Here is a 19,113-nt window from a genome sequence, read left to right on the forward strand (position 1 = left end):
TTGAAAAGGGAAAGACTTGCGGCTAGGGAAATAGAGCCATCTACTTGGTCTGGGCCAGACAGCTGAGTAGGAGACAAAAAGGCCAAAGGGCTGGTCCCTCTGATGTGGCTTTGTCCCTAAGGAACCCTAGGGAGAGGACATTTGAAAGCCCGCCTTTCCTGCCAGGGTTTTGTTTGCTCCTTTGGGACTGAGACAGTTTCGTTCAGTTTGGAAGCATTTGAGAAATAAAACAGCCTTAAGTGTAGCTGGGAAAAGACAAGCCCCTAACTCTAGAAGATGAGATAGATTGAATGCCAATGGCAGAATCCACAGGGAATGGCTTCAAGTCTAAGGTAAACAAGTTAGAACTTATATTTGGGAACTGCTTCTGGCTTCTCTCGGGACTTCAGATTGCCTGAAGCTCCTCTCACAGTGGAATGTACCCTTAGGCATCCAGGAAGCTCACATTTCCCTCCTCTGCAGTCCCGAAGGACAGGGCACTGCCAGAGCATTGCTGGAGACCATCTCAGTCTCAAAATTGGCTAAACAAAGACTCTTTGCAAAATTGACAAAGGTTTTCCTTTTGCCTCAGCCTGGTCTCTTGATAACTGAGAAACATAAAGCCACCATCTTGGGCCTTTCTACTGAGAAAGAAGAAGGGACCTCTGCCTAGACCAGAAACTTAGATGATGTATTACTCCAGCTCCAGGATACTGCCAATCGCTGTCCATTCTGCACCCCTGATCCTGAGTTAATGTTTTGTTAAGAATGAAAAGAGATGAAAATCAACACTAAGAGCTCCCTTAAAAAAATGAGAATTCACTGAAGAGCAGAGGGAGTGCAGAGATAGGGAGGAGGCGATCTGCCTGCCTTGCTTAGTCACTGGGTGTGAGCCAGTGGGAGTAAACTATGGTGTGACTGCGTATTGTAGAGGTTAACAGGGAGGACTCTTGGCCAGACAATTGGCCTCTACCTTGCTTTGTGACCTAGACAATGTCGTTGGCCTCACTGTCTTTCTGTTTCATCATCTTCAACGCCATCTTCAGTGCTTCCTGGACTTGTTATGAAGATTAAATGAGTTGATGTATGAAATACATTTAAACTCATGCCTTGCACAGACTAAGTGCACAGTAACTTAGTGTTACCAGATAGAATCTTTATTCAAGTGGTTCTTGGTCATTTTCTCTTCTTGCCACTTTCAGTTAAGAACTGTTCTTCTACGGCACCATATGAGACTCCTTTTGGAAGTGGGCGGGGCATTCACTTCAGCTTATTGCTTCCACCCACAAGTTTGGTCTTGGTATCTGGAGACGATAAAAGCATGAGTCACTAGTGGCCACTGTGTGACCCTGGAGAGGCACTCACTAAGTCCTTGTAGAATGGACACAGCCAAGAGTACAGTGTTAATCCCCTTCTTATGGTGTATGCTACCAAGTAAAGAGGAAAGAGAAATGATTCTGTGCTGGAACATCACAAGGCAAGGTGACAAGTGATTTTCCCCATCCCTCTCATAATTAGGTGTGTTAGTTAATCAGTTATGAATGAACTAGGAAGGCTGTGGAAGGACAGTGAGGGATCCAGTTACGCATGTCTAGGAAGGGCAAAGTGGAAGCTAGCTTTCATAGGGCGCCTACAGTGTACCAGGCAAAGAGCGAGGTGGGCTGCATATTTACTGTAGCTTTGTTATCAGCCCTAGCAGGTTTCTTTATTCATAGCATAGAAGCTGTGAGGTTAAGCACTTTCTGTGTCACTCTATGGCCAGTCACCAGTCCAGGATTCACTGTCATGTGTATGTGACTTCAAAGCACTTGGACTTTCAGGTGCACCTTGGTCACAGACTCCTTTCCTTTCTTCTGCCTACACAGGACCATTGAGCTGAGAGTGCTGGACATTCTTCAGCTGGGTAGGTGGGCAGGGGCACAGAGGGCATCCTTCTCTTCTCTCTAAGGACCAACTGATGGCTTATCCACACTTAGCTGCACTCCCTCTGCCACTGCCCTCTTCCGAGCTCTCGCAGGTCCACATACTCCAACTCAACTCTGTGTGCCACTGCTCACATTCCTCAGCCACCACCTTTGAGACTCGACAAAGAAACATAGTGAGGGTATCTTTCACCCACCCAAGGATGCCCAGGTTTATGCTGGGTCCTCCTGGCCCTGTCATGGCTGTTGGTAAATATTCCCATGCCCTCCTCATGCCTCACCTCCATTCTCCTTTATGTCACTAATTGGAGGACAGGGGACGAGTCCTTAGTCCTCTAAGGATGAAGCGTCATCCAAGGGTAGCCACTAAATTGAAGTTCTAGTTCGGCTTTTTATTTGCTAAGAAAGATCACACTCAGTTAGGGTGGCTAAAGCTTCATAAAAACATAAGAGCTTAGACTTTAGGTCTTTATCTGACCCTTGCATCGTGGCACTAGGTTGTCTTATCTCCTGCTTTACACTCAAGAGGCTGAATACACTGGGTTTGCTTGCCATAGCCTTTAAAAAGTTATTTCCCATTTAGCATTTTGCTATTTGAGTTTGCCAAACATTACACGGACACAATATGGCTCAATTCAAGATGTCTTCTTGGACCAGCATGTGCTAGGTCCTTATGTAGCACTGATTGGAGGACTAGGGGTGCTGGCGCTCCAAGACGATGGAACTGAGCAAGGGGAGTACCACCCCACACACATACTCTTTGAGTAACAGCAGGACCTGGGAAAGCTCACTACTAAGCATATGGCATTGGCTGTTTCAGTAGAATCATTTCTCTTGCCTTACAGTTACAATGCATTTATGTTACGCAGATGGAGAGAGGGTTAAGGGCATCATTGATTGGAATGCTAAATGTCAAATACTGGGTAGAGCTAATTTGGTAAATCCATGATTTTTGGCCTTAATTGTGCTTCCTGTACCATTCCCATAGGAAAAGGAAATTGTAGGTAATCATTCCTGGCCTTTATGGGCTTGTCTTACCGCATAATACAACACTGCACGTGGTGCCTGTCTCCCGTGGAGGGTCACAGTGAACGCTCAGCCCTTGTTCGGCCGCCTTATTCTGTATGTCATTATCAGAACTCTGGCTGCCAGACTCCTCACTCTGCTTATACTTAAAACTTCCCACCCAGTTTCCTCACTTCTTTAAGTTTTGCCAACCATATGCTAGTCCTGCCTTTGGGGGAATGTTTAAGTTTAACATGTAGGAAGCTACAATATCAAGAACTGTGTTGGCAACGCCTCCATAGTGTTGAGAAAATTTACCCTATTACATCAAAATTGTGGTTATTTTACACACTGTCAACACCAACGCTTGGCTTCTAAGGGATGCTTTTCCTCCTTCAAGCTGAGATAAAGTCTCCCAGACTCTCACCGGGGCATCGTTCTTTACTTGTCTTCCTTTTAGCTCGTCTCCTGCTGTCAGACCTGGTTTATATCAGATACACAGACTCACCTGCTCATTTAATGCCACTTCCTAATTTCCTTTGCACTGAAATTTTTCCCCACAACCTCCACCTGTAATTTCCAGAGGGAATCACCCCTTCCCATAGCCATGACAGCCTGCTTCTCCTCTGCATTCCAAGACAAGACCATCAAATTCGGCCTCATTCAATATCTCTTAACTTTTACCCTTGGCATCCAGACAACTCTTCGATTCTCAGGATGCTTGCTGCTGAACTTCCTGTCTATATAAATGCGCTTGGGGAGTCTCTTGCTCCTCTAGCCTGCTTCTTCCTCCTCCCAGAGCTTCCCTTTCCCTTTCCATGCCGAGCAATTATTCTTATTAATTATTCCAGCTAGCAGTAATTATCAGCAGTACATGCCCCAAGCCACATTAATAACAGAAATCTCTAGGACACTGAGAAATCAGCTGGGAGGCCCCCTCCACCTTCTGATTTGCCTGGCACTGCAAGTTACCCTCTCTGCTGCCTGCTCTCCTCCCAACAGGCCTCAGCTTTGCTCTTAATGTCACCGGTCACAACCACCCTTGCCCTGTTTGATCTAGACCTCTGTGTGAGTGTGTGATCTAGACCTCCGTGATTGTGAACTCTGGATAACTCCAGTAGCATGTGAAGCATCTGTCCCCTGGTGCAGCTAAAAATTGTCCTCACCATGCTTGGTCACAGTGTTAACCCTCAACCCTAATTTGTCAGGGGTTCTCATTTGTGTGTCCTCACCCATCGCTCATTTGTCTTGACTATCACTTGTACATAATTTAAATTCTTGACAACAGGCCATTGGTGTATTTATTTTATTGGAAAAATATAAAAATCGATTTAACTTTCACAAATATTTGGAAAAATTGGACAATGAAGGACATTCTTTTACCTTGTCTTGGAAAATTTCATTAATGATAGCCTTTGGTGGAACCAGGCTGATTCACTAAAATATTTTGGAAGAAAAAATTAAATGACCAGGAATACAGAAGAGATAGAACCAGTTTTGATCAGTTTCAATTTCTTTCCTGAGCAACTGCACGTACTGAAATGAATATGTGTGTTTGAGGAGTGAGATGCACAATGTTTTGCTAATGTAGCTCCTAACAGTGATTTGGAAACCATTCATCTGCTGGAACCTGATTCTTCTTCTGCAGCAAAGTTTGAAACACTTGGATAGAAGGTTGACTCTGACTTACTACAATTGCAAACCATCAGCAAGTTTCCAGAGAGGCTGCAGTGCAAGGTGCTAATTTGCAGATGTTATAAGCAAGGATCTTACTACTAAGTCACCCACAGACCACATATGGCAGTGGTAAGAATCAGGTGGAAAAGAAAAAAAATTAAGCATTGTCAAACAGTGCTTATATCAGTTGCTGCCAAGTAAAAAACAAAAGAGATAAGCTTTTTTTTTTTTTTTTTAAGACAGAGTGGGACAAGTTGAAGTATGTGAAGCAATCTGGAAAGGATAAAAATTTGAAAGTGACATCGTCTCACTTAAAGATACTTCAATGAGCAAAAGTAATGGGGAGTGTGACTCATTTTGACAGAGGCACACTGGCTTCTGGTATGGTGTACTGATGCATAATTGTTGAGGCCAGTGGTAAAAATTCAGTCCTTTGCAAATTTATTTAATTTAAATAAGCCTCCCCAACATTGGGGGAATGTGTTCTCTCACTGTGCTTCATTAGTGTAGCTTACACCACAAAACTAGCTGTATTGAGAAAGATTGCACCATTATCAAATAATTAGGAATGCCTTAGCAGGTGCATACACTTACCTTAGTAATTAAACCCTTGTTAAAACACCAAAATCCAGAGACTTTAAATGGCTGTAGCATCCCAAAGGAGGTAGCCCAGAAAGTGATTCTGTAAGGTAGTGTCATTTGGGAACAGGGATATTGAGCAGAGTCTCTTTACCTCTTGGGATGCTTACCAAGCACATCTGTGCACATCATGAGATGCAATAAAAATTGCAATGATGATGCTAGACAAACACCCACTGCACAAGATGCTGGGCAGCCCCTGCACCGTTCTGCTTGGAAGTGGTTCTGTTGTAACAGGGCTTTGTGCTCCCATTGTTTCAAGCATGGTTCAGGAGACAAAGAGAAATAAAAAGGAGAATCTGAAGCAAGAGCTCAGCATATTCTCCTCACTTTAGGGACAAAAGGGAGCTGGTGCCAATTTCTCATCAAACACCTTCATAAAATTGGACTCTATTTTCTTTTGACAGAATGGAAGGTTGGGTAGATATCCCCTACCCTAACACAATACATTTAAGGTATGGGCCCATGTAAATATGGCAGCTATCACCAGATCGAGAGCAGTTTCTTAAAATCTTGCTATAAGGAGTGTTACAGTGATCCATATAATTGCAAATTAGAACCATTTTCTGAGGTCTGGTTGTCTGTACCTTCCATATAGAAATATAATTGTAATAAATCTGGACTCAACAGCCATGGGGCATTGTGAAGATGATATCTAGGGGTTGCCATGACAACACTCTAGAATTCCTGCTGTCTTTTCATGGTGGAGTTCCTAGGTAAAGCCTGGAAGGTATCTGAAATAAATCATCAAAAGGTAGGACAGCTGGAATTGGTCCATGGAAGAAATCCAAGTATATTTGAATCCATAAGTTCTGTAGTAAGGAGGTTGTCACTTGAGGACAAATTTCCATCACTTTGCAGAACTTAGGCTGAGCATTTGAAGCAATAGAATTTGTATGGAACTTGATGTTCCTAACCATGAGGTACAATGGCAGTTGTATTAATGGCTTCAGCCAAGCAATGATGTCATAAGTTTTTTTTTTTATTGGAAATAAAACATTCCACTTGCCTGGGACATGCATAGCCCTCAGAAGCTCAGTGGACCCAACTCTGTGACAAAAGAAATTGTCAGTACCATCAGAGGCAAAGCAGCCTCCATAAACCTGTCTGAACTGCAGAGACCACTCTGCTGTGAGTAGCCTTACAATGCCAATTGTGAGGATAGAATCGTCATATTCTGTTAATTCTGATTTGGGGGCTCACGTGGCAGGGGCTAATTCCTGGTTAGATCAGGTATTTGTTTGTAGACCTTGACAGATCACCATAGCCATTTTCCACTTTTGTAAAAAGGGGATAATACTCTCTGCTAACTTGGTGATATGAAGAACTAAATAGCAAACCTAAAGCACTAACACAATGCCTGGTGTTTACTTAACACTTAATACACTTCCTTTCTCCCCATAAAAATATAGAACATAATATGAATGCAAGACACATGGTGTTACTATTCAGCTCTCGAACCTGCAGATCATCAAGCATTTCCCCAGTACTTGGGCAGACCAGTACCTCCAGTTCCATCTGTACTGTGCACAGTAACGTAGCTTTCCGTGGGTAAAGGGAAGTAGCGGTAGCTCTATCAGCCATATCGGCTTGCACATGGAGTTCATGTGCTACTTTAGATGAAAAGCAGCTAAGAAGACCACAGGATTTGAATTGTCCATATCTTCATGCTCCTACTCTTCCCTGAAATGAAGGAAAGTTGAAGTAACAGAGAGTATTACAGTTCTTTGAAATCACACCCTAACTCCAGAGCTGCCCGTTTCTAACATGTTATTCAATCAAACAAAGCATTATTTTCACCTTTATCATTGTGTGTTCATTAGAGCAAGCAAATCATCTGCTTACACTTTTAAACTTTTTACCCCTGCATAGTATACTTTCAGAAATGTGCACAACCCAGAAGTGTTATATAGTTTCATGAATTTTTATGGTGAGCAATGATTTTATATTTTAATGTCATTAAACACATCCTATTTGTTATCACGTATGTTTTTGTCTTTAAATATGTAACTATTAAAATTTTAACATTCAAGAGTTAGTGCTCTTAGGCTTTTTCTCTTCATACCTATTGAGTTAAGCTATAATAATTTTGGCTTTTTCTGCGTACAGTCTTAGAATGGTAATCCAGGTACAGATTCACAAAACCACAACCACGTTAGAGAACCACCTAGAGAACCATTCCATGACCCCAAAGATCTCTCCTCTCCCTTTTATAATCATTGCTTGCAACTATTGACCAGTGCTGTCTTGTCATCTTATCTTCTCATCAATGTCATAACACAAATGAAATCTCATAGCATGCAATCTTGTGAGTCTGTCTTCTTTAACTTGTCACAATGCTTTTACAATTTATTCATCTTGTTGCATGAATCAAAAATTCATTCATTTTTATTGCTGCATGGCAGTCAATCACATGCCTGTAAACAGTCTGCTTATCCATTTACCTACTGGAAAACTTTGAGGATGTGTTCAGTTTCAGGTGACTATAAAATGATGAAATGCACATTTTGTGTGACTATAAGCTATCTTTTTGTTAAGGTAAATATTTAAGAGTGGAATTATTGGATTGAAATTAATTCTATATTTCTACTAAGTCAGTCTGACATTACACTATGTATTATTTTGCTCAATAAACTCTTTCTTGGGTTAGGCAAAACTTCAGATTCTCAACAGTTTGAATTAATTCATTACAATTCACAGACCAGAAGATGGCATTTGTATTGTTTAATATTCTATGCTGTTTTTATCATTTTGGTAATTTTTTACTTTAATTTTATAGCAGCAGACACATTTTTAAGTTTGTTAATTAGCAACATCCCTCTATAAATTTAAAAGCAGTTGCCAACATTATGATGTTGTACGTCCATTTCTATCTTCTAAAAACCAGACATTTTCCTATTTAACTAGAATCCTATTATCATATCCAAGAAATGTAAGATTAATATTAGATTGGTGGGGTTTTTTTCTCTAGGAATTTTAAATATTTCACTTCTCCAGTAAATCTAAGAAGATTTTTTTAGTTTGTTTAGCTTCTTGCTAGTGTGAAGTATCAAATATCTAAACTTCTTCCATGCTAGCTCAGAATGCTAAGTCCTTAGGACTGATTTTTAAATGTCATCTATTTAGATTCAATCTACAAATTTCTTCAGTTGCTCCCAGAGTGATGTTGTTATCTTCAAACTCTGGGATCCAACTAAATTTCACACTTTGCTTTTGGTCATCATGTCCCTTTAATTTCTTTTAAGTTAATCACCCCTGTTTTTTTCTCCTATCTTTTAATACACTGAAACATGTAAAGAGTTTAGACATCATTATGCTGTAGATTTGCTTCCTAATGCTTAGGCCCAGGTAAACCCATGTCTTAATACATGTTTCCCAGAGCATCACATAAAGAAGCACACACTGACTGACAACTGTACCTTGCTTTGGTGGTGCTAAATTTGATACTAATTATTCACAAGGTCTCTCCACCACAAAAATACATTTTCCCTTTTGTAATTAATAGGTAACTTGTGGGTGATTTGAGTCTGCATGAATAGCTTGTTTTCCAATAACTCAATAATGTTAGCATCATTGACAGTGCTTGTTTACAATCACTGCCTTGCTGAATGATGGTTTTCTATTGTTCTTCATTTGATGTAAAGAATAACTTCCTACCTCTTTTGCACTTGCTCTTTTTCTGTCTTTCTCTCATCATCATTGTCATGGTCATCATCATCATTATCTTCATCACTGATGCAAAGATTCTTTCTTTTGTTGGCTCATTATTATTTTTGTTGCTCTATTGTCTTAACTTTCCCAGTAAAGGTTCCTTCAAGGTAGTTGTTGTGGGTGCCGATTGTCATTTTGACCCAAGCTCATTAATCTTTGAGCACTCTGTTGCTTTCTGGCACAGTAAGACATCCTGGGTTCACCTTGTATTTTCTCTGCCCCAGCTCTGGAATTAACCCAGGCTGGATGGCCATTCAGGAATCAAGACCTGTGGCACTGACAATGCCTCTTGGTATTATCAGTGATGAAGAAATTTGCTTTTCCACTCTCCAGGATGAAGTCTGTGCCTCCTACCTAAAGCACACTTCTCAGTGCAGCTCCAGGCAGGCGTCTCCATTCCCACTGCCAACACTCACTTGATCTGCTTAGGTTTTCTGCAAAAGCCTCTCTACTGGTCTCCTTGCTGCCAGCCTTTTATCATCAGATCTAGTGGACCATGACTTCCACAATGTGGTCAAGGGTTTGTAGGCTTTAGAGTCAGAAAGGCTACGTTTTGCTCCCAGATACCATACAACTGACTGTAAGAAGTTGGGTAACTAGCAAGCCTTGCTGAGTCTATTTCCTGATCTGAAAAATGGAGATAAGAACACTGACTCCAGGAAGTAAAAACCGGAGATAAGTTGTAACCCTGGCCACATCCATGAAGCTGGCCTTGCCTTCAGCATCTGCTGTAGCCTCTGCCCCACACACAGTCCCCAGAGGAAAGAAACACCATGTGTCAGGCCACCCTGGTGTCTTACAGTTGACTGGGCTAGTGTTAGATAGTGGGAAGTTAAAGACAGACACACCAATAGACAGACTATTGTCAGTTATTTTAGTCTGGAAAGTGAAAGTATCAAAACACAGAGTCAGTACCAGTGAGCCAATATATTAATGAGAAGAGGCTGCTTAAGGAGGGAGCAGGGGCAGACTTGAGGAAGCACTGTGCTCTGCCTCTCTACACAACAGTGCAGGGTTGTCCTTGCATGCTTTCCAGGGAGCCTGCAGTCTTCAGTCAACTACGCACTTGGGAAAAGTCAATGCCTTCCTCTCTGCTCCCTCTGTCGCAGGAGCGCAAACTCATTCACCATTTCTGCTTCTACATAAAGCACCTCTCCTGGATTCCCTGGTCCATCTTTCTACTTCCCTTCCCAGCGAGGCATTAGAATATGCAGCCAACAGCTCCTATCTCCTCCTGCTTCACCCTGGCCAAGAGTCTCCTTTGAAGACTTCTACCGATTTGCAAATTGGCAGAACTAATTTCTTCTTTTATTTAACTTGATGACTTTTATTCTCCTCCTACCTTTCTGGCAGTCCTTCTCAATCTACTTCGCAGTGTATTTTTCCTTCATCCAGCCTCAAAATGTCAGCGTATCCTCAGGAATGTCTTTCAGTGCCCTGGATCTACTCTTGTCACACTGTCCTGGTGACTTTCTCTGCACCCATGGCTTTAGCTTACCACCTTGAAATTAATAACCCTGCATCTTCACTTTGGTCCCTAACCCTACTACACTCCTGTTCCTCAGTTCTATCTTGGGAACAGCTCTACTTGGGTGTCCCTATATAAATCAGTCACTGCGTCCAAACTGGACTGTGTTTTCCTGAAAATTTACTTCTGTATTCTCAGGCACCATTATGCAGTCAGTCATGTCAGTGTGCTCCTATGTATACACTGATGACACCTTAAATTTGTTCTCCTCTTGTATCCTTCCAATATCGTCCCTCTCATCCTTTTGGTTGCCTCTGACCCTATCGCTCCTCTAACTTCCAACCTGGCTGTCTGGTCTCCCAGCAGCTCTCTTCTCCCAGCCAGACCCTCTATTCTCCACAGAGCTGCATAGGGAACTCTGGAAAATTCAAATCTAATGATATTATGATTCTGCTGAGAAGCCTCTGTTCCCTCCCTCCCCATAGAATAAAGTTCAGAAATGTTACCCATAGACCTGTAAATCTCTGACCAACAGACTCATCACCTTCTTCTACAGGAAAGCTTTTATTCCACTCCTACTGAATTATTTTCCATGTTATGCCTTTCCACAAGCTATTGCAGCTTATAGAACTCCTTGTCAATCATACCACTATTTATTGAATCAGACCATATCACACAGATGGTTCACCTGCCTAAGACCCTCCATGAATTCCCAAGCACTCTGAATAAACCCCAAGCCTCTCATCAGCTTGTGAGTCCTGCTTCCTATGTGATCTCACTTCATACCCAGCTTTCCTTTTGCCCTCTCTATTCTCATCACACTGGTTCATTCTAGTTCCCAGTCACACGTAGGTTTGTCTACATGATTTGTGGAAAAACAGTTCACAATGTGTGTGTTATTCCTCCTGATCTCCTGAACATGCTGGATATATTAGTCAACTTTCTCACTGCAGGAACAAAGTACTTGACATCATCCATTTAAGTGGGTAAAATGATTTATTTGGCTCATTGTATAAGAGGTGTCAGTTCATGGTTGGCTGGATAAGGCAGAAACATCATGGCAGTGGGTATGGAGGAGCAAATCTTCTCTCTTAATGGCAGCAGGAAAGCAGAACACGAATGAATGCTAGGGAGAGGTGTATCCTCCAGAGCTACTCCTCTAGTGACCCACCTCCTTCAACCACGTCTTACATGGAATAGCACATGTAATCATGAAGATCAACAGGTTAATCTACTGCTGAGTATAGTACCCCATGATGTAAAAGTCTCTTAATCGAATCAAATTGACAATTAAGATGAACTGATAAAACCAGCTTCTTATCAGTTGGGTGTCAGCTCACATTTTGTATCTCAAAGAGGCCTTCTTAGATCCCCTAGTTGCTACCAGTCATTTCTATGGACTTTCAAATTCAACTGGTTTGAGTCTCAAACCAGATTCTGTGACTTGCAGGTTTCAGGATCATGCACAAATTTTACCTCTTTGTCCCTCAGCTTCTTCATCTATTAAAGGAAAATGATAACACTGCCCTTGCAGTTTTGTTGTCACTCATAAATGGGACTAAGCCCTAATGCACAATTATTTTTTAATATTTTAAAATTTGCTTCATTGGCTACAAATAACTATCCATTTGTACACCACAGTCAATGGTGTTAACACTGTTTCTATTGAGACTCCTTTGATCCAAAATTTCATAAGCAAAGAGCAAATAAATTTTAGTCTAACTTTAAATTTCCCAGATTTGTCTGTAACTGTTTTTCCTCCCAAAGTGCCTTTCAGTCAATCTAATCAGGACTTCCTGGAAGGTCTTCTCCCTTGAGCTTCATTTGGACGTAAGAATGGTGCAGGAGTTCGATTCACCCTTATTTTTTTTCCATAGTCTCCTTTCTTAATCTTCTAAATTAAACTTCTCCTACTCCAGTATTGGAAATATGTTTCTGAACAGCTCTGTTCATCATCTTGAGTATCAGAGGAAGCTCTCACTCAATGGATCTAAATTAGAACACATCAGATTTTCCAAACAATCCCACCGTCCTCACAAGACCATCTCAAAGTCTTAGTGAGGAGACACCAAACTACCTGTGACCTTAGAAACCTAAACATGAACTGAAGCTCCTTTTCTGCCACCCTCTAACCTCCAATCATGAAGACTGAACGGATCTTCACGAGTTCGCTTTCTAAGCTATCTAAATGACCTCTGAAACAGTTTGATTCTCAGGATGTTCTGTGTCTCCTTCTCTGTTATTACTGCTCTAAGTCAGACCTTTGCTGTCACTTCCTCCACAGTGGCAAAGTCTTAACCTTGCACTACCTTCCAGACATCCCCTCCTACTTCACCTGCAAAGTGATTGCTCTGGAATAGAGCTCTGGCTGCCTCCATCCATCTCCCTGTTCAACATCTAGCAGTGGCTCCTTATCTTCAGGACCAAGCCTGAGATACTTAGCATGGCACACAGAGCCATTGTGATCTCTTTCATCTTTCCTCAAAAGCTGTGTTTGTTTCCCTGCCACTCGCCCTAAGCCTTTCTGTTTACCTTGTCTTCTCAGCCTAGATGTCTGCCCTACTTTCTCAGCAGATATAACTCCCCCTGAGAGAACAGTTTGCTCATTTTTCCCTTATTATAAAGGCAGTACTTCTTTTAAAAAATGTTTTATTAGTGTTCGCTCGTAATACAGAATAGCGATGTTCGCTTAAGGGAATTGGTACATGTGTATAACATATCTCGATCATTTTCCATCCCTTTATCCCTCACTTCCTTATCCCTTCATCCTCTTCCTGATCTCTAAAAAATCTGAAAGGCAATATATTTTAATTTTAAAGAAAATGGGAAGTGCAGATAAGCAAAATGAGAAACATAAAGAATACAGACAGTCTCCCAGTATATTGCTATCCTGAGATGAACAGTACCAACATTTTCTCTTCACTTAGCTATAGTTTTTACAAAAATGGAATATGCCGTTCCTACTTGATTGCCTTGACTTATCATAAATCACAAATAACATCTTCTGTCATTTAGTTTCCTTCTATACTCCATTGCATGATCACATAGAAATCCATCCTGTGGCAGTACCATAACCTAATTAATCCATCATGCCCTATTGTTGAATATTTATATTGCTTCCAGTTTTATATAGTTACAAACAGAACAGTGATTAATATCCTTATTGATTAAATTGTTTGAACATGAGTTGTCATTTCCTGTGTATAAATTTCTGAAGGTGCTTCTACTAAATAAAAAAATATAGGACATTGAAGGCTTTTGATGCAAATTGCCAGATTGTTTGGCCTCATAAAGGCCATAGCAAAATTAAATGAAATAATCTCTGATTTAGGGGATGAAGTAGGAATTTTGTTTTATTCTGTGTTTCTTTTGAGCGAGGCTTAACTTTTCCATGTACTTGGAAGTCATTTGTATGACTTTCTTTATGACTTGTCTTTTAGTATTTTTTATACAGTTTTCCAATGGAGTAGTCAACATTTTGAATATTGTTGCTTTCTGATTTAATCTGTTTACAGATTTTTGATGCTGCTGGCTACAAGAACATAGTTACTAAACTCTAGAACCAAATGGGCTTGACTTTAAACTCTAACTATTGCAAACTGTGAACTTGAGCAAATAACTTTATGTGCCTGTTTGCTTACTCATAAAAAGAGGTACTAATAGTACCTACCCTATAGGATTGTTGCAAAGAGAAAATGAGAATGCATGCAGCATGTAGAATACTGTATGACATACACCGAGTGCTATTGGATGGCTGAGTTCTCTCACCTGCAGGCCAGCTGAGGTCATCATTTCAGGAAGTCATCTTTGATAGCCTATTTGCATATAATTCTACTTATCTGTCCTTCTATAGCATTTTTCTTAACATTGCCAATTTTATAATGATATATTTATGCAAGTTTTCCTCAATAGGCTGGAAATTCATATAACAATGAGGAATTGTATGATTTATTTTTTATCACCATGTCCCAGTATCTACATATTCAGGTGGATACTCACAAAATATCTGTTACCTGAACCATAACTCTTTAGGACCTCTCATAGGGTACACATTTTATGTTCATTTATTTGAATCATAATTGTATGTGTACTTAATTAGTTCTTTGAATCAATCATACATCTCTTACGGGTAAACACTCATACTCTTATCATTATTATTATTATTATTATTTTCCACAAGACAAAGCTCTAAGCTTAAAACATCCTGGGTGCTCCAAAGTAGATTCCAAGAAAGAGTAGTTAGAAGGGAAGAAGGGGTGGATAAAAAAGAAAAACAAGAAGTCCAGCTTTCACATTAGTTCAAGTTATATGCAAACACTTCAGATCCTGTCTTGGAAGATTGTGCCTTTGATTACTGACTCAGATATAAGTAAATAAATTCCAACTCATGTGTCAAATAGGAAGCAATGAAAGCCCAAACCTTGGTTCTAGAAAATTGTGGTCAGCCACTCCTTTCAATATACTATACCGTATTCAGGGTGCCATACCAACTCCTGGCAATCCCTTCCCTTTCTCTCTCCCTCCCTTCTTTCTTTTTCCCTTCCTTCTCTCCTTCTATCCTTTCCTCCTTCCATGCTTTTGCTGATGGACCTCCCCCTGGATCCTGTCAGGCTGCACCAGAAAGTCTATGAATGGCTCATATATAACTCCAGTTGAAAGTCCTGGGTGTGCAGTGATCCAGAACATTTATTGCACATGGAATCTCAAACTCATTCTATGCCTGAATCTAAACAGGTGTCAACCCAGATGCCTGTGTGTCTGCTACTCAAAATATCAAGCCTATATACAAATTGGTGTTATATTCATGACAGCCAAGTTGGTCAAAATTTCTCATTTGTTTAAAGTGATGACAGATTTAATTTTTTCAACTGTCTAGTGCTGATGCTTGTGCATATGATCACATATCGTGATTATGTCTGTAACCTATCTCTTTGTTCAATGGCTTAACAAATCAGTCAGTAAAAATTCACTTTAGTCTGTGAAAGACAGTGGTCATACAAAATCAAACTAGTGAGGATACCCCCAGCTTCAGTCTTTAGAACAAGTAGGGCAGATTGATAAGTGATTCATTGTTAGAATATGTTTCATAAGCATTTCGATAGAATTGTGTTCTAAGTGTTATTGGAAGACAGAAGTAAGGAATGATCATTTTGACTGGGAAAAAGAAGTCATAGAAATTTTCATGGGTCTGGGCTAAATTTTGAACAAATATTCATTCATTCATTCATTCATTCATCCAATAACTATTTACTGAGTTTCTTGTTAGTAGGAGTAAGACAAAGTTTTTGAACACATGGAGCTAATTATTAAAACATCAAAAGGAGCTATTTAGAAAAATAGTGTGATGTGATAAAGAGTGACAGAAAGCAGAGAGGCCAAGTCACTGTGTGAGAGCATTCAAGGGCAAACCAAACACAACCTGATCACACATGTGGACACTCATGCATGTACACACACGTACACACATGTGTACACACACACAAAGCTCTTTCTCCATCATGTAGGGATCCAGACTAGGTGATAACCATGAGAATGGGAAAAGGAAATGAAGTAACAAAGACTTTGAAGGAAGGTGCCCTGTGGCTTCACGTGGAGGGAGCAAAGATGCAAGTGTGAAGGGGAGGATGCTGGTATTTCAAACAGGAACAGGAAAGCTGGGAAAGAAGCAGGTGTGGAGAAGGCTCTGAAGAAGAAAATAAAGTCAACACACAAGATGCATTAAGCAAACGTCCAAAGAATGAATGGGTTATTGGATGGACAGATAAAATGTAGGATGGAAGGAAGGATGGATGCACACGCAGGCATTATGGTGGTAAGTTATAGAGGGAAATTAAGATAACTGAGTCTTTTTCCTTGACTCCTACACTATCTAGCCCTGTGAAGGAACAAATCAAGAAAACCTGTATTTATTTGACATTTTTATTCTCCAATGAAACTATAAGTTTCTTAAGGGAAATAATTATGCTGTCCCCCTGGGCTGGAACCATGCCTGACCTCTTGGCTTCTAAAATGTATACTTGTTGAGTGTATAATCTAACTGTCATTCCTTTCTATTGGCCATCATTTGCATGTGCCTTTCTATACCTGCTGATTCTGACTTCCCATTGTCAAGGGTGGGGAAGTGCCTGCATTTCCCATGATCCACCCTGGATTTCTTCCTCCTTCCCTGACAAATGTTACTGCACACTCTGATTTCCTCTGAAGTACAGGGACCTGGCTATCAGACTAGGAACCTAGAGCCATCACACGGCCCACACTCAGGATAGAAGGCACATGTTTGGAAAATGCCAACATGCACAGTTGGAAGTACAAAAATTATTAGGTCAGAGTGAACAATCAGGCTTCTCGGAGATTGTTGCAGCCCTTATAATTGGGGCAAATTGTGGTTTCTTAAGGCAGCTTTTATTATGGCAGCTCCTGTTAGTACAGCTACAGCTAAAGCTCTGTCAGTTTTTCCAGCATAAGACACCATTTCAGAGGCTTATAGCGGCCACAGAAATTCACTGTAGCCTGCAGCTTGACACAGAAGAGTGTCTGCTGCCTTTGGGTATATTTTGAAAATAAGAATAAAATAAAAGTGATAGGTTATTCCATTAAGATATGTGGCCTCAGCTTGCTAGCCCATGAGGCTTCAGTAACAAGTGGATTTCATTCACCCAGCAGTGGACAGCAGTCTGACCTGACAGACAGCAATGTGCTAACATTTTCCTCATTGTCCTTACACTCTATCTTGTCAGTAATCTCCCTGTTAAAGAGCACTTGTTGACATGATGGACAATAATGGCACTCTTGCAGGCTTGATGGCCCATCACAGAGCAACCCAAGTTTCAAGAATTCCTGTATACTGTATTGTATGTGAATTAACTGTATAAAAGGTTGGAGAAATGTTCCCGATAGTGCAATCTAATCAGATGCCCTTACCTCCAATCAGTTCTGCAGACGGCTATAAGATGAGTAGGTGTTATACTGCTGTCACGATTTTGAATTCAGATTTGTGTTTTCTTTGCTTGCATTAGGACATTCTATCAGCAGCTGATTTGGGGTACTCCGGTTAGTATCTTTTGCACTAACCTACATTCTTTTCTATTAGGAAAGGATAATAGAAGATATATTTAACACACTTTCAACTCTTAAACCTAATGTAAATATTTGATGCACAAGTACAGTAAGATGCAAGATATAAGCAGATAAGTACAACTTAGCACCTGAACGAGGAATCTGTTAGCAACCCACTATTTACCCTAACTTGAGTCTTTCCAAGGTCTTATGCATGTCATTTAGCAACCAGTTGTCATGGATCCCCAAATCATGGGCTCTCATTGTAGATGTTAAGATTTATAAATATCCAACCAGTCTTCCACTATGGCCCCTCAGTATCCTGCCCCTGAGCATACCTGAATCTGCACGTTCTCAAGTCCCTTGTGTAAAACAGCATAGCATTTGCATAGCCCCTACATACTTTCTCACAGATACTTTATACCATCTCTAGATTCCTTATCAGACCTAATGCAATGCAAATGCTATATAAGTAGTTATTATCCTCTATTGTAAGGGAATAATGGCAAGAGAAAAGTCTGTACATATTTAGTAGAGATGTAATTTTTTTTCTGAGTTTGATCTATGGTTGGTTGAATCTGCAGATGGAGAACCCATGGGTGCAGAGGTCCGACTGTGCTAGCTTTGTGACGGGGGGCTACCTCCTGAGCTACTGAAGTCCCTCTTCCCCTTTGTGAGTCTGAATGATTGGAATGGTGATAATGCCTGACTCAGAGGGTGCTGGGAATTAATTAGAAAATATGTGCCAAGGATTTACACATCAGTCCCAACCTTCCTGAGGTTCCTCCTCAGTAAAACAGGCATGTGTATCTCAGCATATGTATAAAATGCTTCTGCAATTTATAAATCAAATCATGTACCTTTGAACTAAAATATAAGATAAACACAAAAGGGAAATTCAAGTGATTGAAATAGTATTTTTAAATATTTTATTCTAGCCTGTCAATTATATGAAATATGTATCTTTCACTCAGGAAAAACTATTGATATATTTAAATTATATTTTCTACTACTATATTGATCAAATACTATAATAACTATGTTTAAAATGATTCATTTTTTAAAGATAGATATCATGTTATTAAAAGGCAATCACATTTTATTATGGAGAAGAACCAGCAAATCTGGGACAGTTTTGTTGTTAATAAATGCATGGCGTGGTGGCACGTGTCTGTAATCCCAGCACTTGGGAGGCTGAGGCAGGAAGATCGTTGCAAGTTCAGTATCAGCCTGGGCTAAAAAGTGAGTTCAAAGTCAACCTGAACTGCCTAGTGAGACCCTGTCTCAAAAACACACAAAGAAGTGCTACTAATTATCAAGTTTAATGACTCTTACGTTACTTGTCCAGGCAATAATCTGAGAAACTGCCTGACAGCAAATGTTCTACGGTCATAGCCACAACATTTGTAAGTACTGAAGATTCTCCCCTTACTACAGCCTATAAGTTCACTTATCTTGCTTCATGTAAACTACATATCATAGTGAGCTAAAACAAGAAAGAATAAATGTATCCTAGGACCACTGTCCAAAACTCCTGCACATTCTAGAATGTCAGTTTTTCCTCGAGACCTCTTATCTAAGAGTTGAGAGGGGGTATTGATGTAAATCTCTGTGTTAAGTACCATCAATGTTCATTTTTCTCCTGGTCATGATAAG

At 40.4% G+C, this 19,113-nt stretch overlaps 1 long non-coding RNA gene across 5 annotated transcripts in view; it reads right to left on the reverse strand.

Annotated features, from left to right (window-relative positions):
- Positions 1-1,114: 1,114 nt before the first annotated feature.
- The window catches only part of LOC111758058 (uncharacterized), a 40,517-nt gene continuing 22,518 nt past the window's right edge, over positions 1,115-19,113 (reverse strand). For 3 of the 5 annotated variants that reach the window (XR_010041469.1, XR_010041468.1, XR_010041465.1), the window contains 2 exons: positions 17,323-17,484; positions 4,197-6,905 (listed from right to left, as the gene is read on the reverse strand). This is a non-coding gene — a long non-coding RNA (uncharacterized LOC111758058). Of the gene's footprint in view, positions 1,284-4,196; positions 6,906-17,322; positions 17,485-19,113 lie in introns of those variants that run through there. The other 2 variants (XR_010041467.1, XR_010041466.1) reach the window with 2 other exon arrangements.

The sequence above is a fragment of the Cavia porcellus genome, unplaced genomic scaffold (genome assembly GCF_034190915.1).
Source record: "Cavia porcellus strain 051 isolate PalLab524CR breed Dunkin Hartley unplaced genomic scaffold, mCavPor4.1 scaffold_20, whole genome shotgun sequence".
Taxonomy (NCBI): domain Eukaryota; kingdom Metazoa; phylum Chordata; class Mammalia; order Rodentia; family Caviidae; genus Cavia; species Cavia porcellus.